Below are 16,451 nucleotides of genomic sequence, written 5' to 3'. Positions count from 1 at the left end.
CAGCAGCAGCAGCAGCAGCAGCAGCAGCAGCGTGGGACAGGGAGGAAGTCCTGGCGCGACGAGGTTGAGTGGGGAGTGCCCTCTGGAGTGGCTCCCACTTACTCCCTGGAGGCTGGGCCCTGGCTCCATGGTGGCAGGCTCTTCTAGGAATGTGTTCCCCAGCTGGGTTTTCTGGTTGGTTGGGAACATCCCTGGGCTGATCTGCACTGGCTCTCAGGGGCTGGCTCAAGGCTGGCTTGAAGCCAGAGTTAGGGGTTAGGGGGAGGGGATGGCCACAAGCCTGCAGAGGAGGCCACAAGCCTCCAGAGTCAGGGGTTAGGGAGGCCCTAGGGGGAGGGACGGGATGGCCACAAGCCTGCAGAGGAAACCTGGCAGCAGTGGGCACTGAACACGAAGTGGCTTTGCTTTTGTTTCCGTCACTTGGATGAGGTGTCAGTGGGGAAGAAGAAATGAGACAAATGGAAAAAACAAAAAGGCTTTACACTGAATCTCTGCCAGGAGTCCTGAAGGTCTAGCCTCTACTTAGGGGCCTGCATACCTGAGCACCCCAGTCCCTCCATGGCTCACTGTCTTCCTCTCGGGGAGATGGGAAGAGGAAGAGAGAAGTGACAGATGATTGGCTTGCCCTGTGATCTTGGGCAAGTCACTGAACCTCTCTGAACCTCAGCGTGCTCATCCATAAAACAAAGGGGGATAAAACCCTCACACACAGGGTTGTTGAGGAGGCTGTGTGTGGGACGTGCTTTGAGAATTGTCAGGAACAGTACTGTCACATCAGATGCTAAATCCGAGAGCCTGGGCTTTTCTTTGCTGGAGGTGGTTTCCCTGGCTCCTCCATTCACTTTTTACAATCACAGAATCATGGGTTTTAAACTGGAAGGGATTTTAAGAGGTCATCTGATCCAGTCCCTTGGTATAAGTATCTTTATTTTGAGGATAAGTCTGTGTTAAGGTGTCATTATTTTGACATATCTATCCTACTATGGCACACGAATAAGCCCTTTTCCTCCTGGGTGAGGTGTGAACTCCAGATGCACACAGGTGCTTCAGCCAGCAAAGGGGTGGCCTCGGAAGAGACAGGAGTGCTTCTTAGGAGGGGGGTGGGGGGGGTAGGTCTCTGTCATCTGCTTTCTGGGGGCAAAGGCCCTTGCCCTGCAGGCTCAGAGAGGGTGTGAGAATCCCATTCTGCTGCCTCTCCCCTTCTCCCTGAGACAGCAAGAGATGCACTTGCTTCTGAGGACTGGTCACAGGGAGAAGCAGCAGCCAGGAAAGAGTGTATTCTTCAGTGTTTTTTCCTTCAAGGGCAGACTTCCTTCCGACCCATTTCTTTGGGAAACACAAAACCCCAAAACAAATGGAAAGAATCTCCCTTGGACTTTCTCCTGGCCCTGGAGCTTCAGTTGAATGTGGGGGCCGACAAGAATCTCCAGAGCAGCAGAAATGTTTCTCATCGTCCCACCAGCCAGGGGGCCTGGGCGGTTAGCTGGGAAGGCAGGGGAAATGTGGGCAGGCAGTGAAAAGCTGCCCCAACTGTGCCCTCAGTCGCCAGAGTTAAACCCAGGAGCTCTGCATTACCTAAGCAAGTGGCTCTTTTATAGGGGCTGGGGCCAGTTTCTCAATAACCTTTGTACCACCAGGATCCTGGTGAGCTAAAAGCAAAACTTGGGGAAACTTAATGAAGTGGCCTGGGAGAGGGCTGGGCATGATTTACCGTATCCCAAGCCAGAGTTTTCTTTGTGGAAGAAAGCGACTTGTGTCCTCCCCTAACATCACATACACACTTTCCTGGCAGGCCCGATGGGTTTCCAAGCATTTCGTCACCGTCTCCTTCTGACCTTGGTGTGAAAGGAACGAGCCGCGTGGCCTGTTGGTTCCAGCAAAGCCATCGGGGGCGCCGGCCTGGGCTGAGGGAGGAGGGCGACCCACTCGGGAGTGGAGGTGAGGTCTGCTGGAAATCCCCAGCCCGGACAGCCGCCCGAGGTTTGAAGACGCCTTCTCCGGCCTTATTTGGTCGCAGGAAGTAGGCGGCGCTAGGCCTGCTGGCTGCGAGGCCGACCCGAGACAGTTGTGCTGATGAAGTGGTGGAGCTGGTTCCTGCTCGCCGCCGTGCCGCGCGCGCCGGCCGGCCGCTGGGCGCTCCGCGCTCCCAGCCCGGAGTTGTGCAATCCTTTGTAGCACGCCAGAGAGTCCTCCTCCTTCGCTGTTGCCTCTCGCCCTCTCTCTCTCTCTCTTTTTTTTTTTTTTTCAAGCTGTGAGCTCAACCGATGAGTCAGAGCAGTGCAATCCTGACACTGCATCGCAGGACTGGGGGTGACACGGAGGGAGGGAGAGCGATCGCGAGGCAGACACCGCGGGCGCGGGGTGCGCCGAGGCTCCTGCGCCGTGAGCGAGGGGTGACAGCCCGCGCGTCCCGCCCGGGCCCTGCCAGCAAACTTCCCAGCCTTGGGAGGCGCGGGCTGGCGGAAGCCCTGCGAGCGCCGCGGGGAGGCGACGGCGCCTGTTTGTTTTTAAAATCCGGGAGTGCGTGCAGGCGGCTGGAGCCTGGGAGGCGACCGAAGGCGGCGGCCCGCGGCGGAAAGGGGACAGCCGATGCTGGAGCCCGGGCAGGAGCCGGGTAAGTGGGGTGCTCGGCCGGCGGCCGAGGCCTGCACGCGGCGAGAAGCAGCCCGCCCTGGCGGCGGCGGCCCAGGGACCCCGGAATGCGCGCAGGCGGTGGCGGCGGGGCGCGCGGGCTGCAGCTCTGCAGGCGCGGCCGGGAGCGGGGGCGCGGGACTGCGGGGGGCGCGGCGCGTCAACTTCTGCGGCCTGGGCGGCCGGGGCGGGGTGTGCGTGTGTACGTGCGTTCGCCGCTCCGCAGCCCGCTCGTCCGCGGCCCGCACCGCCAGCCCGCAGCTGCGTGTGCCCCGCCAGCCCGCCGTGTTTGTGCAGCTACGCAGCTCGCGCGCGGCCCCCGCCCACCCGGGCGCGGCCCCGGCCGGACCCCCTTCCCCCCCCCTGCCGCCCCGTTCCGAGCCGCCGGGTCGGTGGCCGCCTAGGAATACGGCTGCTCCTCCCGCCGGAGAGAAACGTGGTGTCCGCAGGGAGCGGCTTGCGTGACCGAGCTCAGGCCCGGGAGGCGCCGGGAGGGGCTCGCTCGAGCTGCAGGAACTTGGCGCGGGAGCCCCTTCCCCTGGTCCTGCCAGTGTGCACGGCAAAGTGGACCTGGAAGCTGTGCCCGCGCCGGGACTTTAGGGGACAGACGTGCAGGGGCGGCAGGGAGCTGGGGCAAGTGCAGCAGAGGCCTAAGCTGGAGCGCTTAGGGCGGGCAGGCGGCCTCACCCCGCGCTCCTCTGCGCTGCTGGCGCACCTAAGACCTGTCATCCCTCTCGGCCGCCCCCGCACGCCCGCGCTGCTGCGGCCTGCCGGGCTCTCCGCACACCTCATCGTGTACTGTTTGGGGGTGCCCGCCCGGAACTCGGGGGCCCGGGTTTTGTCTGGACCCTGCACATGGCCGGCTTGGTGGAGGTGGTTTGACTCCCCCCCCCCCCCCATCCCAACTCATGCTTACAGGAGCGTGTGCACTAGGTTGCCCCTCTTGAGGGCCCCCATCCAAACAAGCCTCTGGATCAGGGCGTGGTGCCGCCCTGGGGTTTTCAAGCCTCAGCCCCAAGGAAGGCCAGTCTGGAGGAGGTACCTGCCACTCAAAGTGGTGGCCACTGGGTATTCCAGCCCAGCCTCCAGAGCGAGCTGCTGGAAAGATGAAAGGGGAAGTTACTCGCCCCATTTAAAACTTTGTTGGTCACAACTTTGGTGGCAACTTCCTGCTTCCACCATCCCACATCGGATTTGTGTGCCTGCCTGTGGAGCCTGGGTGGGGGGCCGGTGGGATCAGAGAAGAGCTGGCTGGCCAAGGCTGACTGTGGAGGCCACCCAGGCACGTGTGTGCAGGGGATCCCTGTTGGCAGTTATGGCTGGGGGGAGGGGAAGTCTGGCTGGCTCCAGCAGGGGGAGCCTGGCCTGGTGGCGGCCTGGAGGCCTGGCCTCCTTCTCCAGGCGGCTTCAGGATTGAGACTGGAGACCTGGTGAAGGTGGAAGAACTGCTGTTCTGAGGAGAAACCTCTCCTCCCTTGTGGGGCCCCGGCTGAGGAGAGGAAGCCACCTGCTTTGCTCCAGAACCTCCCAGGGATGATGTGGCACATGATCAAAGAAACGCACCCTTTCCACAGGTAGTTAGGTAGCTTCAGGACTAAGGGGAAAAAGAGAAACCTTCCCAGGTTGAGAATTTATGGGTCCTCTTTTTCCTACTGCTCTGGACGTTGAATAAGAGGGGTGTAAACATTCAATTACTGTGATAAACCATCTCATTGCATGGCCCTGGCCCAGTCTCCATTCTAATTGGATCCATCTCTGGTCTGAGTAGCTCCTAGGGGACAAGGTGGTGAAGAACCTAGAAGGTCCTCCCCCCCGCCCCCCACCACTGTACAGCTTGCTTTGGGACAGTCTGCCCACTGCCAGTGTGGCTTTTCCAAGTAGCAGGCAGAACTCTCACTCTATGCTAGGAGAGGGTGCCCTGGAATGTCCATGGGGATGAGAATTCAACTTTTAAATGTGGGATTTAAAAATAACCCAATTGTTTACCCCTGTGGGCTGCTGCTTGTAATAAATGGAGAAAAGAAGAAAAAGGAAAAGATACAGTTACAGATTCAGGTAAGGGCTGCCCATGACTGCAGAATCCAGGCAAGGGCTGCCCAGTAGAGCCAGGAAAAAGAGGAGTGGAAGAAGGTGGGGGGAGGGGGCGGGGGGGGGGGGGGGCACATGGAGCACAGTATCTTGGAAGGGGAATGGTCCCAGTCCATGAATCTGGCCTTGATAGCCCCTCTCCTGCAGTTGGGTGTCCCAGATGGAAACTTTGCTTACTGTGGAGTAGGGATGGCTACAAGTAGCTGGGAGATTCCTGCTGATCCTTTGAGGCCTGTTTCAAATGCCACTTCTTTTGAGTCTTCTCTGAACACTCATTTCCACCTTATGTAGTCATTTGTGTACATTTTGCACCGTGGTGCTCAAAACATAAACTCTGAATCTCTGTCCCGCCTTCAGACAGTTGCAGTGAGGATTCTGAAATGCAGCAAGTACGTTTCAGGATCACCCTAGCCTCTGCTCTAATGTGTGCTACTTACTGTTCTCACAATGCTTGGCTTCCAGTAGGTGTTTAGTATATGTTAGTTGAACAAACGAATGAAAGATCTCCATCAAGAAACTGTGGGCTTACATGTGGTGGGCCCAGGGAGTCCTGCTGCCGGGACTCATAGTGCACCTTTGGTTTCAAAGGGGTTGGTCCATGAGTGATTCAGGTGCTGGTGAACCCAGTTTCTTGGCCCTGCCCTGCTGCTGGTCTTCTGGCAGACAGAATGTGTCTGGTCATTCTGACCCCAGTGGGACCTCAGGGTGAGAGTGTGAAGCCTCCTGCCTGGGAATCTGCTAACCTGGGCATTTCCTTTGGCCAGGCCAGTTTGGCACCGTGTGTGTGTGTGTGAGTGTGAGCGTGCGCATGCGCGCGCACTCGTGCACGCAGGAAACGCAGCTAGTGGTTGCATTCCGATAGAGGGGTTGCTCCTACACAGTAGAGACTGACTATGTGGGGCTGAACTAAATAAACTGCACGCAGGTCTGGAGCTAGGTGGAGTGTGCTGAAATCTCCACTTACTTAAGGGATCTGCATTTGCATTTGAGGCAACATTCAGGATACCCTGAGACTGTGAGCTCATTTTATGAATCAGAAGCATTACAGCATAATTTTGTGTTGGAAACTTCTATTTGGAATCCAGATCACCCTCCCTCCACCCCAACACATGCACACTTACAGGGGCGCTTACAGTCACAGTCACACACTTGGGAGTGATGACAGTTAGTGGGGCATCAGTTCAGATTCCAGAGCCATCAGGCAAAACTTGTCCACACCCACTTCCGCCCCCATACTCAGATCACCATTCCTGGATGGTGTGGGGACAGTAACCCCGGGCAGTGACTGTGAAGGAAGCCTGGCAGGTGCACAGGGATGAGGACTGGGCAGACGTGGGTTCCTACTCCAGCTTCTTTATTTCCTGTGTGGCTTTGGGCATTGCTTAACTTCCTGAGCCTCAGTTTCCTCACGTGTGAAATGAGGATGATAATAGGGTCGCTGTGAAGTTTAAACAAGATCATGCATGCAAAGTGCCTGGCACACAGTAGGTACTCAACAGATGATGGCTATCATTTCACTGGTTCCCCCCAAGTCCAGCTGTGTGCCTTTTGCTCCTCCCAGGGAAGAGGAAATGAAGTCTGTCCTGCTTGTGGTAGGAGGGCCCTCCTCCAGGGCATTGGGGCTTGTGTGAATGAAGCTCATTTTATAACTCCCTAGGCCGTGAGTATAGCTGTGTGATCCTCCGTCATCTAGACCGGCCCGGATCCTGGTGCCTGTGTGTTTTTGCTAGGGATTCTGTCCCTGCAGCCCAGGGTTAAGGGCTCAGCTTCCCAGAGATCAGATGGTACTCGCAGGAACCTACCCGCCCAGGCCTCAGGCAGAACTGCTCACGTGGGTGGGAGGAAGGCTGCTTTCTCAGCCCAGGAAAAAGTCCCCTTGTCTTTGCTTCACCTGAAGCCTCCCAGTGTGACCTCAGTGGAGGTTTGGGTGGAGCTGAGGGTGGGAGTTGTCCCTCTAAAGAGCGCCTTGGCTCTTCCACCAATTGAAATAGCAGGGGTGGAGTGGGGGAGGGGGGAGACACCAACATATTATATAAGAAGTTGCCACATGTCAAGACAGAGCTGGGGTTTTGCTGGGGCGGGGGTGGGGGTCTCCCCGAGGGACCTGATTGCCTGCTGTGGTTTGCGGGGGCTGGTGGGGAGGAGAGGGGCTGGGGGCCTGAGGCTTCCCTGGCAGTGGTTCTCGCTCTTGCTCTTCCTGGAACGCAGCCCGGTGCTGTGGCCAGCTGGGGAAGGTGCTCCCTGTTCTCTCTGCCTTTCTCTCCAGCCGCAGGGAGCTCGTGGGTTATTTTTTCCAGGCAGTGCTGCTTCTTCCAGGAGTCTCAGGGAGGGGGGAGGGGAGCAACCAGGGCAAGATTTGTCCACACCAGAGCTTGAAGAGGGGGAAGTATACCAGGCTTGCACCCAGAAGGGGGTTCCCTGTGAGGCTGCCCAACTTCTCTGGGGAAATAGGGTCCAGAGAAGAAGGAAAACGGTGAGGGGTTTTGATTCCCAGCTTTTTCCAGCAGTTGGGCAGGCAGAGGCCCCATCCAGCCTGCTGTTGCCAGAATTTGTCAGTTCCTTGAAGGGGAGGGCCCCAGAGCTCAGAATTGCTTACGTGATAACTGGCACCCTGAGAGTGCGTGTACCGCTGGCTTTTCTCCCCCTTTCTTCCCTTCTACCTCCTCCTCCCTCTCCCAGCCTTCTGGCAGCTCCTGGGGAGTGTACCTGACTGCCGCTCAGATCCCTCTCCCCACCTGATCTTGCTCTGACCTCCCCAGCTGGCCCTGGGTCACAGTCCTGGGCTCCCCAGCTCCCAGGAGTCATCCCAGAGCTGGAAGGAACTTTGGGACATCTAGTCCCAACTCTTTCCGTTTCAAATGGGGAAGCAGAGAGGCAGTGAATTCCTTGAGGTTCCCCGCCATGCCCCCACTCTCACCTGAGGCGGGTAGGAAGAGGAGCTGCTCCAGTGTCCATCCGGCCCCTGGCCCCTGCCCCTCCCAGTTCGGAAGGTGGGAGGGCTGCTTCGGTGCAGGAAGAGCCCAGAGGAGTACTGTCCCTGCTCCTGGGTGTGGCTGAGTCTCCAGCTGGCTCCATAGTTATTTATTTGTCTGTGTGTGTGTGTGTGTGTGTGTGTGTGTGTGTGTGTGTGTGTGTTTGAGTTCTGTGGTTGGGAGACTGGATCTGAGTGAAAGCAGAAGTACCCGCGCTATGTCAACTATGTGGTGGGCAGATTGGACCTAATAGGGACAGTCAGGAGAGGAGGAAAGGGGGCAGAGGCCCCCTCTGCGCGGTGGCCGCTCTGCTCTTTTTGTCCCTGCATCAGTGCTTGCACACTTGAGCATAAACAGCCCTTCCATGTTGCTAGCAGCTGCCTTTCCTTGCTGGCTTTGGGCAGAAGAGGTGCCAAAAATAACCAGGCGGCACTTCCACTTGTGGGACCTTCACTGTGGTCGCCTTGGGGCAGGCTGACTTGCTCTGCAGGCGTCCCTGCTCATTCGTCCTCTGGCCACCCCTCCCCAGCTTCCATCAGGTGATGGCACTTTACCTTTGAATGTTCTTCTTAGAGTGAGCCCAGGAGGGTGGCAGCTCCATTAGGGGCCTGGAAGCTCTGCCAGGTATTATGTGGGGACTCTCGTCTCACCGTGTCCCTGCAGGCCCTGCTGGGACAGCTGAGCCCAGGCAAGGCCTGTGCTGGGTGTGCGCCTCCTGGGTCCTTAGGCCAGAGGCCCTGGCTGCCTGCAGAGCCCAATACTATTGCTGGGACCCCTTATCCCCTTGTCCTGCTCATGCTGGCCAGCCCTGCACTCAACCAGCTGCAGAACTGAGTCGCACCATTCAGTTCCTCCCGAGGTGTTGAAGACTGACAATGATGCTACTCCCGCCCAGCAGAGGGGAAAGGAAAGCACATTTCTCGAGCCTTTACTTTGTGCCGGGCACTCCACGTATATATCAGCCTCATCTAATCCCGCAGTAACTATGAGGTGAAGATGGTGTACCCGTTTACTGACAGAGAAACAGACCCATAGAGAAGCTGGTGATTGGAGAAGCCCAGGCACATTTTGTCAGACCCTAAAGCCCTGTCTCTTTTTTACCACGCAGCTCACACTCTTCTGGGCTCTTTTCATGTGCAGAGGGAACAGTGTTTTGACCCTTGGAATGAAGGACTGGTGTTGGGAATTCAGGCACCTTTAGACTGGCTGATTAGGGAGATATTCTGGGCTGGGAAGGGTGGGGAAGACCCCTCTGAGGCTTCCCTCTCCAAACACTGCACAAGGCAGTCAGAAGCCCAGCCTGAGCCACGAGGCCCTGCTGTGGAGGGCAACAGGCACATGAGGGTCAGCTGTGTGTGTGTGTGTGTGTGTGTGTGTGTGTGTGTGTGTGTGTGTGTTGGGGGGGGGGGGGGGGGGAGGGAGGTTGCTGGGGGAGTCGTTCATGCATGGGAGGAGTAGAAAGGTTTAGTTTTGGCCTCCCTGAGACCTTCCCAGTGTCTCCTCCTCCCCAAACATGCCAGCCTCTGTAGTCACACCTGACATCGGTTCTAGGACTTGGGTCTCCCTTCCTGGCTGTGAGGTCTGACCCTGGGGTCCATCGTTCCAGCTGGCTTGGCCCAGGTCTCAGAGAATCTGGTTGGTGTGGACTTGGGGCTTGGGCTGGATGCTCTGCTGGTGCCTAGTGCCAAAGGCCTCTGGGTGTATTTCAGGAACAATAAAGAATAAATCAACACAGGAAAAAAAGGCCCCGAAGCAGCTGCTCAGAGACTGGAGAAACGCAAGGAATGTGTGAGCACTTGGCAGAGGCCCTGGATCTTGACCAGGGCCTGAGAAAGGGCGCGGCATTGACTGGATGGTTGGGCAGATGAGGCAGGCGGCTCTGTGCCCACCTTGTAGTTCATCCAAGAGGCCCAGGCAGCCATGATGACATCCCCTCTGCTGACAGCAAGTTTTTGTGCTTCTTGGTCCCTAGCAGATATTGGGGAGCCATATTGTCCCCACTGTTTTGCTCCAAACCAGCAAGACACCCCCTCGCTGCCCACCCCGTGCCACCCGGTAGGTCTTGGCCACTTCTGGAGCTGACCACGCAGGAGACCTTGGGCTGATAAGGACACCACACATGCCAGACCCCCCCCCCCCGTTCTGCCTCCCTACCGAGGGGGCATGAGCCAAACATCAAGGACCTGGCATTGCCAGGGAGTGCTGAGTGTAAGAACACCTACCTGGGGAGGCCCTGACCACACCTCCACCCAAGGAATCAGCTGCGTGTCCTTGAGCAAGTCACTTCACCTCTTAGTTTTATCAGTCATGAAATAGAGATTTGGACCAATGATCTTTGGAGGGGGTGGGCACTATCTGTCTCCCTTAATTAGTACGTGCAGGGAATAGCCCTTGTTTAGAAATTCAAGTTCTTGAGAGGAAACCTTTCGGAGAGCCCTGTGCAGAGAGGCGGGTTGCTAGGGCTGGGGCTGATGCTCAGTGCCCTGGGTGGAGGCCATCAGCACTAGTAGGAACCCAGTCACGGAGCTGACTTGACCCAGACTTCAGGGTGCCAGGAAGGGACAGGAGCCTGAGCCCCATTGGGATTTAGGATGTCTGAGAAGCAGGGGAGAGTCAAGTCTTTATTTGTAAAAGGCTGTTTGTCAACTGCGGGTGTGGGGTTGGAGAGTATGGGAGGGGTGTGGCTTCCTCTTGAGCAGAAAATGTTGAGCCTTCCACAGGTTGTCCCCTGTGGTGGTGATCACCAGTAGCCTCTTCATCTTCAAAGCCATCCCCTCCCCAGGCCTCTCTCAGCCACCACCTTACCTGACCAGCCATGCTTACAGAACACCATGGTGGTTTCCAGGCCAGCTGGAGCTGCTTCTCCAGGGAGAAGATGTGAGCAGTCCAGAGGCTGCTGCCGTCTGTCCCAGCCACTAAGCAAGACGTTGAGCCTGAAGCCCTGGGGAGGAAGTTGGCAAAAAGGACTGTGGGTTCCAGTCCCTGTCTTGCCTCTGTACTCCTGTGGCAAGTGATTTGACCCCTTGGACCTTCAAGTTCCTCATTGAAAAAGGGGGAGAGTACTAATACCTACCTCGTGAAGGTGAAACAGTGCCATGGGCTTAGCACCATGGTAGTGGCACCCTCTGGAAGTGTTGGAGATGGCGATGGTGGTGAAGGAGAAAGCCTTATTTTTTGTGATGTTGGGATTTCACCTTGGCTCCAAGCCTGCTCAGTGTCTTGCCAAAAGGTGTGGCCTAAGTGGAGGCACGAAACATTGTTATTGGAATTCTTGGTTCTGGGCCCTGCTCTGCTTTTGGATGTGCATCTGCAGGCTCATTTCTTTCCTTCTCTGGGCTGCTTTGTGGAACGAGGAATTGGACTGAGTGAACACTGGGCATCCCTTAATATTTGGAATCTGTTCAGCTTCCCCAGCTGGGCCCCGCTTTGCTGGTTGGCTCTGAAGAGAGGCACAAGCCACCTTTCTCCCTGTGGAACGGAGTCTCTTGTTCCAGAGTGAGATCCTACTGACCCTGCAGCTCCCAACTCACCTCTGCTGCCCTCCCCCCTTACCTCAAAACCCCATGGGCTTCACAGATACCCCCAGTCTTTCGAGGAGCCTGTTTCTGACAGACTGGGGCTGGGATTATGTCTTGGTGGGAGTGTTCTATACTGTGCTCTGCTTAGAAGTGCTCCCAGGAAAAGCAGCAGCTGGGAGGGAGCAAGAGGAAGGGGGGAGGTGCCCATATGAGTGGGGTTCTCCTGTGTAGCATTCCTTCTGAGGCCCACAGCAAGTGTGGAATTGGGATTTTTCTGGAAGAATGATGGGAAGACCAGGGACTCTGAAGGCTGACAACAGGGATTTGAATCTTGCTTCTGCCTTCTTAACGGCAGAGCCTCGGTTTCCCTCTAGAATGCAGACAATCAGATGCCCAGAAGGGAAGTTTGTAAGCATGGATTCGGGGTATGTCAAGGGCCTGGCGTGGGGGGAAGTGCTCTATAAATGTTTGCTTCCTTCTTTTGAATATTCTGTAGACAGGCAGGGGGAGTGAAAATATTTGCCTGTGGCCTTTTTCCCGGGGAGAAACAGGCTGCATAACAAACTGTTACAGCCCCACAGGCCTCGCCCTCCCACAGCTGTTTTGATTCTGGGGTCAAGCTTGGGGTCAGGTTCAGTGTGTGTCCGGTGTGGGGGATGGGAGAAGGGCTACCCAGGCATTTGCAAAAATCTGAGCTCTGCAGTTTCCTAGGGTTGTGGAGAAGGTGTAGAGACCATGGTCTGAGGGAGTGGCAGTTCTGGGCTGGGAGAACTTGACAAGTAACTTATAACCTTCATTTCCTGTAACTTCCCCAAATTTCCTTCTGTTATTGATTTTTAATCCTATCTCATTTTGATTGGAGAACATGCTTGGCATGGTTTCAACTCTTTCAAATTTATTGAGACTTGTTTTATAGCCTAATTTATGATCTATCCTAGAGACTATTCCATGTGTTCTTGAGAAGAATGTGAATTCTGCTGTTGTTGGGTGGAATGTTCTGTAGATATCTGTCAGGTCTAGTTGCTTTATAGTGTTGTGGTCTTCTGTTTCCTGTGGATCTTCTGTTTAGTTGTTCGGTCCATCATGCAAAGTGGAGTATTGAAGTCTGCAGCTAGTATCGTGGAGTTGTCTGTTTCTCCCTAACATGCCGACAGTTTTTGGTTCACGTATATTGGGGACTCTGTTGTTAGGTGCATATATGTTTATAATTGTAATATCCTCTTGATGGCTGGACCCTTTGATCATTATAAAATGCTCTTCTTTGTCTCCAGTAAGAGTTGTCTTAACGTCTATAAGCATAATATTAGCATCGCTGATCCAGCTCTTTGGTTACTGTTTGCATGGTCTATCTTCTGACTTCCTTTTACTTTCAACCTGCCTGTGTCCTTGAATCTAAAGCGTTGTCTCTTGTAAACAGCATATAGTTGGATCAATGGGTTGTTTTTTATTTTTTTTTAACCCCATTTTCCCAAACTCCCCCTTTTAATTGTGGTGTTCAATCTATTTACATTCAAAATAATTATTGATAAGTTTGGGTTTACGTCTGCCATTTTGCTATTGATTTCTGTCTTGTGTCTTTTTTTGTTTGTTTGTTTCTCTGTCACTCCATTACTGTCCTCTTTTGTGTTAAATAGATATTTTTGAGTGTATCATCTCTGACTTATAAAATGGGACCAAGAAGAGCGAGGGTTAAATGAGATGTTGCCAGCAATGCATTTAGCACTACGCCTGACAGATAGGATGTGCTCAGTAGACATGGCATTCATCTGGGCCTCTGGTGCTCTAAGAGCTGTGGTCAGCCCTAGGGCTAACTGAGAGCAAAGTCCATCCAGGGCTCCATGGGACTCCTCCTTTCTCCTAGGCAGGGTATGGCCCTCTGGCAGTCAGCTCCTTTAGGAGGGAGGAGCATGGGTCCTTAGAAACCACACTGTGCCAGCCCCTGACCCTCTAGTCTTCCCCTACTCCAGCATCTGGGCAACACGTGGGCTGCTTATGAAGCACTGCATATTTCCACGGCCCTCCCCTGAGGCCTCACCAGACCCGGGAGCCCATCGATCGCTTAGGGTAGGTTTGAGAACCACTGCTCTCCATAGATGGGCAGCAGGGTCTGATAGAGATCTGGTTTGGAGTTGGCAGGCTTGGATTTGAATCCTGGCTCCTCATTCGTGTCCTTAGGCTGTGACCTGGAACAAGGTACTTTTCAGAGCCGACCTTTTCTCATTTCTCAGATGGGAATAGTGGTTACACAAGTGAGCAGTACTCACACACATTGGGCATGTGGTCAGTGCTGGTGGCTAACATGTCATGTGGCAGTTGCTGGTTACAAAGGTGTTTCTTAGTCCTGCCCTGTCCCCCCTGCCCAGCCCAAAGCTCCTAAGTTCCTCAAAGGCAGGAACCAGTGAGCCGCAGCTCCTGGACCAGACACCTGGTGATCTGACAACCAGCCCACTGCACTCTCCATTGGGCCCAGGCCCTGATCCTCCCCAGTCTTGGTGCAGAAACACAAGGAATTGAAGAAGCCTTGTGGGACAGTGGTTACTGTGAATAAGAGCATGAAGATTCAGAAGGGGTGAGAACAGCGTGTGCCACAGGCTGCCTGCAGGAGGTAGGCCTTGAAGAAAGGTAGATTGTCAGAGTGGAGGCAGGGCTTCCGGGCAGAGGGAACAGCCGCGGCAAAGGCTCAAAGTCAGGGAACTCTCCCCAGGTTACATGTTCCTTGTATTTCTAGCTCCTGCATGGGCCACTGTGCATTATAATCAGTGTGTGTTTCTGTGTCTCTCCTCCATGGGACTGGGAGCTCTGTGCGGGTAGGGACTGTGCCCCTTCTGTGTCTCCCAGAGCCTAGAGGGCTGCACAGGTGTTGTGTATGAGGAGGGGAGGGGAGGGGGGGTTGTTAGCTAGGCAGGGTGAGGCCGTGCCCCTGTGAGAGAGCTCCTCTGTGTCTTGGCCTGTCTCAGGCAGAGTCTGGCACTGGGGCTCAGACACAGACTCCAGAGAGCTCTGCCCGAGACCTGCTGGGAGCCCTGCCTTTCCAAAGGGAGGGAGGGGTTGGAGCAGCCTCCGGTGGTGTGAATCCCTTAGGGCATAAATTTATAAGGAGACCAAGGGCCCCACCCATCCCCATGAGGCCCTTTCCAGAGGTTTAGCTATTTAAGGAACTTAAGGGATATTTGCTGTATCTCTTCTGCCAGTTTTTACCTTACTCCCCTGGGATTCCCAAATCCTGTTGGAGGGGATTTTCCTGGGCTGCCTGTGATTATTTGTGGCCCTTGACTAGGAGGGAGGCAGCCAGTCCCCTTAGTGTGGGCAAAGTCTGAGCCTGGAGGCTCGATCCTTTCCTGGCTCTGCCTGAGACTCTTTGCTTCCCCCCTATAAAACAGATCTGGTTATCCTGGCCTCTCATGGACATCCTGGCTTCCTATGGACTTCCTGAGGGTGTTTGCTGGAAGTAGAGGAGAGGGACAGTAAAGGTAGATACCTGAATGAAGCCCTGAAGGTGGCTCAGAAGGCAAAGGAGTCTTCTCTCACACATATCCCTTTAAAAGCATCTCAGTGTTAGCATTTTTAAAAAAATTTTTTTTAACATTTATTTATTTTTGAGACAGAGAGACAGAGCACGAACAGGGGAGGGGCAGAGAGAGAGGGAGACACAGAATCTGTAACAGGCTCCAGGCTCTGAGCTGTCAGCACAGAGCCCGATGCGGGGCTCGAACTCACGGACCGCGAGATCATGACCTGAGCCGAAGTCGGACGCTTAACCGACCAAGCCACCCAGGCGCCCCTCAGTGTTAGCATTTTTATGGTCACAGCTCAGACTGCTGCCAGCTCAAACCCTGGCCAAACCTTCCGGGCCTGACCAGCTTGGTGGCTGAGACCCCTGAGACTCTATTGGCATGGGCTCTGCATTTCAGAGCTGAAGTTGAATCTGGAGCAGTGCTAATCTGGGGACTCTCTGGATGGGGAATGGGCAGAGCATAGGGCCTGCTCTCTCACGCCCCCAGGGGCGTGTCAGAGGCAAGTCCTTGTCCCTGTTGTTGGTGTCTCCTTCCTTACTGGTTTGCAAACTCCTTTATAAACAAGACTTATGTGTCCAGTGGGTTGGAGAAATGGGGCCCTTCAGCCTGGTGTGAACTTGCAGTTAGAGCAGGGCATACAGCACTGCAGACAATTGCACTGTGTCCAGAGGGAAGGCTTATGTAGGGCCTGAGCAACTCTAGCTAGCCCAGGATGTCCGTTCCAGACTACTTGCTTAGTGTGGTTGTAGCCACAGGCCCCAGAGTACCTGAGAGAGAACTTTCCAGGATATGAGTGTGGGCTGGAGGGCCAGCTGGGCCATGCGGGGCTCCTCTAAGAAGGGAGGGCTCCTCACCCCCTGGCATCCTAGCCAGATACCTTGGTGTCTTAAGCCCAGCCATGTCAGGGCATGAGGTAAACAGATCCACAGGCTCATGTCTCTCTGGCTGTGGTCTAGGTAAGGGTGGGAAGCCATGGGGAAAGAAAAATTGGACAGGACAACAGAGGGGCTGGCACTTTCCCACGTTGACCTGCATGTGGTGTGGGGCAGCAAGTGGCAGTCAAGGGGCAAAGTAGCCTGTGGGCCAGCAATTAGAGAAGAATTTGTGTTCAGATGGGTTGGAGAGGGCCTGAGGCGACTGATGGGATGGGGTGGGATGGGGTTAGGAGGCGGGACCTTTTCACTTCATCTCAGCATCATGGAGATCTCTGATGTGCATCAGGGAGAGAAACTGGAAGTCAGGGCTGGGCAGGAGCCCAGGGTGGATGTGCGGGCCATGAGTCGTGCCTCTGCCCGGGCAGAGCTCTGACTCACCTTGGGCGCAGTCTTGAATGAGCATCCCAAGAGGCAGATACAAGCCAAATGCCAAGGTACAACGGTCTGCAAACTCTGCTCCATGGAGCTTGCAGTCTGCTGGGGACAAAGAAATAGAAATAGGCACCTGGAATTTAGTGTGCTGAGTGTTGGCGGGGGGGTGGTTGGGAGGTGTTGTGAGCTCATAGTGAAGCTTCTGGCTAAGCCTTGGGGTGAGGGAGGACTTCCCAGAGGAAGCAGTGTCTCAGACCTGAAGGACAAGTAGGACCTGGCCAGATGAAAGGGTGGAAGGTGTCCTAGGCAGAGGTGCTGCCTGGCCAAAGACCCGGAAGCAAAGCAGGAACAGCACTGAATGACGGCTCAAGCATGGCAGGTTGAGAGAGCTGGCAGGAGCCAAAGTCTGCAAGACTCGTG

The 16,451-nt window shown here is 55.2% G+C and overlaps 1 protein-coding gene across 5 annotated transcripts in view; it reads left to right on the top strand.

Moving 5' to 3' along the window:
* MIDEAS (mitotic deacetylase associated SANT domain protein) overlaps positions 1-16,451 on the top strand; it is a 68,011-nt gene that overhangs the window by 22,925 nt on the left and 28,635 nt on the right. Inside the window, exon 1 of one of the 5 annotated variants that reach the window (XM_023255826.2) lies at positions 1,133-2,614. The exons of 3 other annotated variants lie outside the window; for them this stretch is intronic. The gene's annotated coding sequence lies outside the window, so the exon portion shown is untranslated. Of the gene's footprint in view, positions 1-1,132; positions 2,615-16,451 lie in introns of those variants that run through there. One more of the 5 variants, XM_023255820.2, reaches the window with a different exon arrangement.

Source organism: Felis catus, chromosome B3 (genome assembly GCF_018350175.1).
Source record: "Felis catus isolate Fca126 chromosome B3, F.catus_Fca126_mat1.0, whole genome shotgun sequence".
Taxonomy (NCBI): Eukaryota; Metazoa; Chordata; class Mammalia; order Carnivora; family Felidae; genus Felis; species Felis catus.
The sequence above is the reverse complement of the archived record's forward strand: the minus strand, read 5'-3'. Positions and strand labels throughout refer to the sequence as shown.